Source organism: Ursus maritimus, unplaced genomic scaffold, assembly GCF_017311325.1.
Source record: "Ursus maritimus isolate PB19 unplaced genomic scaffold, ASM1731132v1 scaffold_1, whole genome shotgun sequence".
NCBI lineage: Eukaryota > Metazoa > Chordata > Mammalia > Carnivora > Ursidae > Ursus > Ursus maritimus.
The window spans coordinates 32,865,073-32,873,525 of record NW_024423343.1 but is presented as its reverse complement, the minus strand read 5'-3'; the positions used below and the strand labels follow the sequence as shown (position 1 = coordinate 32,873,525).

Genomic DNA, 8,453 nt, shown 5'->3' with positions numbered 1-8,453 from the left:
TATGAACCACTATATACCTATTAGAATGGCCAAGTTCCAGAATGCCGACAACATGAAATGCTGACAGGAATGTGGAGCAATAGGAACTCTCGCTCACTGCTGGTGAGAAGGCAAAATGGTACAGCCACTTTGGAAGACAAAATTTGGCAGTTTCTTCCAAAACTAAATATATTTTTACTGTATGATCCAGCCATCATGCTCCTTGGTATTTACACAAAGGAGTTGAAAAGATGTCCACACAAAAACCGACACATAGGTATTTATTCATAATTGCCAAAACTTGGACATAACCACGATGTCTTCCAGTGACAGAGTGGATAAATAAACTGTGGTACATCCAGACAACAGAATATTCTTCAGCACACAAAAAAAAGTTATCAAGCAATGAAGCTATGAAAAAGACATGAAGGAGGCTTAAATGAATATTACTAAGTGAAAAGAAACCAATTGAAAAGACTACATACTTGGGGTGCCTCGGTGGCTCAGTCAGTTAAGCATCTGCCTTAAGCTCAGGTCATGATCCCCGGGGCTGGAATGGAGCCCCCACATCGGGCTCCCTGCTCAGTGGGGAGTCTGTTTCTCCCTTTCCTTCTGCCCCTCTGACCACTTGTGCTCTCTCTCACTCTCAAATAAATAAAATCTTCAAAAAAAGAAAATAAAAGACAGCATACTATATGATTGCAACCATATGCCATTCTAGAAAAGTCAAAACTGTGAAAATAGTAAAAACATCACTGTTGAGGAGTCCAAGATGGCAGAGGAGTAGGAGACCTTCATTTCATCTGGTCCCAGGAATTCAACTAGATAGCTATGAAATCATTCTGAACACCTGCGAACAGAACCCTATGTCTGAGAAAAGAATGGCTGCAACTCTATGAACAGAAAAGCGACCACTTACTGCAAGGTAGGAGGTGCGGGGATGTGAATCTGAGGTGATATACGGGAAGATAGACTGTGGGGAGAGGGGCTACCGGCAAGTGATAGAGCAACAGAGCACAAAATTGGAACTTTTCGAAGTCTGCTCCAGTGAGGGACATTGCTCAGGTGGAGTCTCAGGATCCTCGGGGTCACAGGAAGACTGGGGGTGCCTGAGTGCAGCAGAGCTCCCAGGCATTGGAATGTGGAAGTCAGCTGCAAACAGCCCAGGAGTGGGCTCTCAGCTCGGGGTTGCCATAAACCACAAACCACGGCACAGTTGGGCAGCTGCTCTCTGAGCAGGGGACCAGCAAGTGGCAGAACCAGTGAGACCCTCCTTCCTCCCCCGGGAGGAGCCGTGCGGGAGCACGCTATAGGAGCTTGGGTTTGGAGACCCAAAATGGGGTCACATACCTGAGACAGAAATGCTCGGTCACAGGCCAGGTGAGCACAGAGTGCTGCCAGAGACCAGGGAGACTGGAGTGATTGACTGCTTTTCTCTGAGGGTGCACTGAGGAGCGGGACCCTGAGCTCTCGGCTCAGCCGCCGGAGATTAGGAGGCCGCCATTTTCATTCTCATCCACTAAAGCTGCGCAGAAAGCCTTCAAGGAACAAAAGCTACGGAGAGCAAACTGGGCAGATGACTTAGCCCGGCCCCCGCGCAAGGGCGGAGCAATCCCAACGGGCAAAGACACCTGAGAATCAGCGCAACAGCCCCCTCCCCCAGAAGATCAGCAAGAACATCCAGCCAAGACCGAGTTTACCGATCAATGAGAAGTGCCAAACTCCAATGTTAGGGGAGCACTTAGAATTCATGGCTTTTCCCCATGATTCTTTAGTCTTTCAACTTTTTAAAAAAAAAAATTTTCTTTCCTTTTTCAACCACTTTCTTATTTTATCAACTTGTTTTAAATATTTTCATTTTTACAGTTACATTCTATCCCTTCACTGTATTTAATCTTATTTTTTTTTTAAGATTTTATTTATTTATTCGACAGAGATAGAGACAGCCAGCGAGAGAGGGAACACAAGCAGGGGGAGTGAGAGAGGAAGAAGCAGGCTCATAGCGGAGGAGCCTGATGTGGGGCTTGATCCCATAACGCCAGGATCACGCCCTGAGCCGAAGGCAGACGCTTAATCGCTGTGCCACCCAGGCGCCCCTAATCTTATTTTTTGTGTTAAGCTTTTCTTTCTTTACCATTTTGGGATGCAGTTTCTTTTTTTTTTTTTTTTAATTTAAATCTATTTTATTAAAATGTAAATGCAAATATCTTAGTTAAATATACAAAAATGAATTTGATACTATTTTAATCTATAATAAAATAATTTTAGGTAACTTTAATTAGATTTAACATTTTTGTAATGAATACATAATAAATCCTACAAAAAAATCATAGTGGGAAAATTGTTAAGAGCATTTCCTTTGTAAGGATGTACAAAAAAAATAATAATAGCAACTATACGGTATTTTATTCAAAAGTGTAATACAGTCCCTAGGCAATGGAAAAGAATAGTAATAAAAAGCAAAATAATTAAAAGTAATGAAACAAAATCACTCTTGGCAAATGTTAAAATGCACACAGATAACTCTTGGAACCTCTACAGAAAATATTTAAGGTAGGATATGAACATTATGAAACCAATCATGTAAAATGTTCAAACCAACCATGCCTCATTCATTTCGTGGATGCACTTTGTGCGGTGCTTCCTGGGATGCAGTTTCTTTTAACAGACCAAATTACACCCAAAATCTAATGTATGGTTCTGTTCTATTCACCTATCTGATTATATTCTCTTTTTTGTTGTTTTTTTGTCTTCCTTTTTTTTGTTTCCTTTTTGTTTTTTTGTTTTAAGTCTTTTTAAATTTTCATCTTTACAGTTACATTCTATCTTTTCAATGTATTTAATTTTATTTTTGTATATATAAGTTTTTCTTTCTTTACTGTTTTGAGATGTAGTTTCTTCTATCAAACTGATCAAAATACATTCAGGAGATAGTGTATTGCTCTGTTCTGTTCACCTGTCTGTTTATATCCCTTCCTTTTTTTTTGTTGCTGGCTTTTTTTTCTTGTTTATTTTTTCTTGCCTTTTAATTTCTATTTTTACAGTTACATTCTATCCTTTCACTGTATTTAATTTTATTTTTGTACATATATGTTTTCCTTACAATTTGGGATCTAGTTTTCTAAAAAACAGACCAAAATATACACAGAATCCAGTGCATTGCTCTATTCAGCTCCCCTGTCTGATTATATTTTTTCTCCTTTTTTTTTTTTAATTTTTCCCCCCAGTTTTGGGTCTCTTCAGATTTTTTTAGTGTATATTTCTCTGGGGTCATTGTTGTATTCTCTCATTCATCTATTCTTCTCTGCAAAGAATGACAAGATGGAAAAACTCAACTCAAAAAAGAGAACAAGAGGCAGTACTGACTGCCAGGGACCTAATCAGTATGGACATAAGTAAGATGTTGGAACTAGAGTTCAGAATAATGATTATAAAGATACTACCTAGGCTTACAAAAAGCATAGAAGACACTAGAGAATCTTCTTCTGGAGAAATAAAAGAACTAAAATCAATCAAGTTGAAATAAAAAAGCCTATTAATGAAATCCAATAAAAAATGGAGGCTCTAACTGCTAGGATAAATGAGGCAGAAGAGAGAATTAGTGATACAGAAGATCATATGATGAAGAATAAGGAAGCTAAGAAAAAGAGAGATAAACAACTACTGGATCATGAGGGGAGAATCTGAGAGACAAGTGATACCATAAAGTGAAACAATATTAGAATAATTGGGATCCCAGAAGAAGGGGGGGGCAGAAGGTATATTGTAGCAAATTATAGTGGAGAACTTCCCTAATCTGAGGAAGGAAACAGGCATCAAATCCAGGAAGCAGAGAGAACCCCCCTCAAAATCAATAAAAATAGGTCAACACCCCCACATATAATTGTGAAACTTACAAATCTCAGAGACAAAGAGAAAATCCTGACAGTAGCTCCGGACAAGAGATCTGTAGCCTACAATGGTAGAAACATTAGATTGGCGACAGACCTATCCACAGAGACCTGGCAGGTCAGAAAGGACTGGCATGATACATTCAGGGTGCTAAATGAGAAAACTATGCAGCCAAGAATACTTTATCCAGCTAGGATGTCATTCAAAATAGGAGAGATAAAAACTTCCAACCTAAATGTGATAGAAATCCATTAAAATCCTAGAGGAGAATAGAGGCAGCAGCCTCTTCCACCTTGGCCGCAGCAACTTCTTGCTAGACGCGTCTCCAAAGGCAAGGGAAACAAAGGCAAAATGAACTATTGGGACTTCATCAAGATAAAAACTTTTGCACAACAAAGGAAACAGTTGACAAAACCAAAAGGCAAGTGACAGAATGTGAGAAGATATTTGCAAATGACATATCAGATGAAGGGCTAGTATCCAAAATCTATAGAGAGCTTATCAAACTCAACACCCAAAGAACAACTAATCCAATCAAGAAATGCGCAGAAGACATGAAAGGACATTTTTTCCAAAGAAGACATACAAATGGCCAACAGACACATGAAAAAATGCTCAACATCACTTGGCATCAGGGAAATACAAATTAAAACCATAATGAGATACTACTCACACCAGTCAGAATGAAGAAAAAACATCAGTGGCTGTCAGGAGATAGGAGGGAGGGATGAATAGACAGAGTGCAGAGGATTTTTAAGGCAGTGAAACTAAGTATGATACTATAATGGTGGATACATATCATTATAAATTTGTCCAAACCTGTAGAATGTACAACTCCAAGAACAAATCCTAATGTAAACTATGTGTCAATGCAGGTTCTGGTAGGGGGAGGCTATGCATGTGTGGGGGGAGAAGGTATATGGGAAGACTCTAACTTCTTTTTTAGGGGGAGTTTCTGTAACTTCTGCTAAATATTGCTGTGAACCTAAAATTGCTCCAGAATACAAAGTCTATTAAAAACAAATAAAAAACCAAAGAGCTAATAAGCAACAAACTAATACATTTATTCCTATGAAATTTTATCTGATTTAATTTTTTACACTATTTTTTTTGAAGATTTTATTTATTTAACACAGAGAGAAAGCACAAGCAGAGGGAGTGGCAGGCAGAGGGAGAGGGATCTTACTATGATTCCATGTATAGTCCACTCACAGCTGTTCAAAAGTCCCTATTCAACAATCTTGGGATTGGATGGGACCCTAGAAGTCAGTTATTCTAATCACCAATATGGAGATCCCTCCCACAGCTTTCTATATCTTCTGGCATGCAGAGGAAGTCCACTACTGTTGTGGGATCTCATTCCTTTGGTGGACAAGTGAAATTGGTCAAGGACTCTTCCTGCTGTATCAAAAGTAGCCTCTCTGCACTTTCAATGTATTCGTCTTGGCTCCACAACCACCCAGGAGAAGGCCAGCTTCTTTGCTCAATCCTCAATCCTCTGGAGGGAGTTTCTCTGTCCCCTGGGTTTTCTCTTTTTGGGCTATTCCTCCTTGTGCCTTGGTCTCCATGCCCTCTACTCTCCTAGTAGCCCTTCTTGGAGCATGCAGCACAGAGTTGTGGTTAGGGTAGGGAAAGCACAGACTTTGGCAACAAAGAGTCTGAGCATCAAATCTACTTAAATTTGGTCCTGTGTTCTTCTCTGTAAAATAACTACACCTACCTCCTAGTCTTGTGAAGAGGATTAAACAGAATTAGATCTGTAAATTAATAGATACACAGTGAATATTTACTTCAATATGATTTTTCTTTTAAAGCGTGATGGGTAGATAAGTGATTATTGAGATGGGACCTGATTGGTGGAGAGTAAACTATTTCCCTTCTCTTGGACACCATCTTATTATTCTTCCATTTATATCACCTAAAAGCATTGGCATTATCTTTCATGGGCAGCCAGACACATTGTACTTAAAAGTGCCAATTTCCACTAAGTCACAAGCTTACCTAACTTATTGACATTTTAAGTCTAAAGTGTAAGAAATTGGGGCACCCGAGTGGCTCAGCCAGTTAAGTGTCTGCCTTCAGCTCATGTCACCAAGCCCCACGTTGGGGCTCCCTGCTCAGCGGAGAGCCTGCTTCTCCCTCACCCTCTGCCCTCTGCTTATGCACAGGCTGTCTCTCTCTCAATAAATAAAATCTTTATACTAAGATCTTATTGTTGCAAGAATGGGTAGACTTTTGGGGTTTTTTTTAAGATTTTTTTTAAGGGGCTCCTGGGCGGCTCAGTCAGTTGAACATCTGCCTTTGGCACAGGTCATGATTCAGGATCCTGGGATCAGCCCTGGGATGCAGTCAGGCTCCCTGCGCAGGAGGGAGTCCTCTTCTCCCTCCCCCTCAGTCCCTCCCCCAGCCTGCGTGCACAAGCGCGCTCTCTCTGTCTCTCTCCCTCTTTCCAATAATAAATAATCTTAAAGATTTTCTAAGTAGAAATTGACAAAATTATCCCCTTTAATTATAATGGAAAATAAATCATGCTGTGCTTTATTCTTTTTCTCCTTTAATTAGTGGACCTGCCTATTCAAAACCTTAATAAAAATTATATATAAAACACCAAGCTCTCTGGGCTCAGACCTAATTTTCAGCGACATGGCTAACTGCACCAAGAAGGTCGGAATCGTGGGTAAATACGGGACCCATTATGGTACCTCCCTCAGGAAAATGGCGAAGAAGATGGAAATAAGCCAGCACACTAAGTACACTTGCTCCTTCTGTGGCAAAACCAAGATGAAAAGATGAGCTGTGGGGTTCTGGCACAGTGGTTCCTGCATGAAAACCGAAGCCCTTGGCCTGTGGACCTATACCACCACTTCTGCGGTCACAGCAAAGTCGGCCATCAGAAGACTGAAGGAGTTGAAAGACCAGAAGATCTACCATTTGAAACGTTGCTAGCCTATAATAAGTGGGTTAATTTATGTAACAAAATTACTTTGGCTTGTTGTTAAATTTATTAATTAGATCTTCCTATTTGTGTTGCATTAATTTTGCTTTCTCAAAAGACTTGGAAATCAAAAATCCTTCTAATTTTTGTTGGAAAGAAAATAAACATAGATAAAACACCAAAACATCATTCCAGTCTTCCTCCTTGATTTTGTAAAAGGAGCACTCCTGGTGTTTATGCATATTTTTTCTTCCCATGTTTTTGTTGATTCTTTTGTATAGACATACATCTGACCTTTAAATACATAATTTATAATTCAGTTTGATGTATTAATTATTTTTAGGATGCTTACTCAGTCACGAATGCTACTCACCTAGTATTTCTGTCTCCCAGGCTCCGTAATTGGATGGCACTTCCTGCCATCTGGTAAGTAGATAAGGCTGTATGATTAGTGCTGGCCAACAAATTATGAGTGGAAGGGATATGTGTCCCTTCTGAACCATGCGTTCATTTGATTGCCAGTCCAAGAACCTCCAGATCTCTTTTTATTTTTTCCTTCTGTTACGGTGACTAGAGGTGTTCAGGGTGGTCTCAGAATGAGGAGATGTAAAACAGAGTCCCCAGATGACGTATGATGAAGATATAATGGGAAAGAGAAATAAAACTTTGCTTTAAGCCATTAATATTCGGGGGTTATTAGTTACTGCAGTATAACCTAGCCTATCCTGACCAGTACTGGGTCACTGTCCAACATGGTAGTTACTAGCTATATGTGACTATTTATGTATAAATTTAAATTTAATTAAGTTAAAAATACAGTTCCTCAGTCACACTAACCACATTTCAAGAGGTCAAGAGCCACATGTGGCTAGTGCGTACCATAAAGCACAATGCAGATATAGACATATCTATCATTGCAGAAAGCTCTGTTGAACAGTGATGACATACAGTAGTGGGATTTTTATGGGAGTTGGTAATGATATCTTCTTACTTTTCTTGATACTTTAAGTATGCATCTAATACCACCTTGGAGTTATTCTCGAAAAGTGTCACCTTTCTAAAAATCTCTGGCAGTGTCCAGTGGAGATTATCTTCTGGAAGAAAATAAATCACTCTGGGCAGTTACATTCCTTAGAAGTAGAGGGCTCAGAGGTCTTTTCCTATAGGTGCATTAGCAAAGGATTGACATCTTTTTGTTACCCTTCACACCTTTCATAAATGAATTCTCACAGTAGTTTTTAGTCCATCCTCTCTGAACCTATCCACATTTTCTACTTCTAACTCCTCTGTATCCCTAAGTACGTAAATGGGCCCCGGTATAAAACCTGAGGTACTCAGTAATGATTCATCCAAGTTTATGAACATCTTCTTAAACAACTGTTTCTACTGTAAGAACTGTCATTGGATATCACCAGAAAATCTTGTAGGACTCCCAAACTAAACCAAGATATAAAACAGTTCTCCCCATCTACTCATTAATTCATTCAACAACCATTTAGATACTAGAAATACAAAAAGTAAAGTTCCCCCAAGGATCTTATAGTCTAATTCAGAATTAGATGGAAATAAATATAAGATCCAGTGACAACATATCCATCTGTCCTATCATGGAGGAGATAAGACTTGCTGATCAGGCAATCAAGAGAGT

The 8,453-nt window shown here is 39.4% G+C and overlaps 1 pseudogene; it reads left to right on the top strand.

The window, feature by feature from the left end:
• The first annotated feature begins 6,273 nt into the window (after positions 1-6,273).
• Positions 6,274-6,952, top strand: LOC103659751 (annotated as a pseudogene).
• The last annotated feature ends 1,501 nt before the right edge of the window (positions 6,953-8,453 follow it).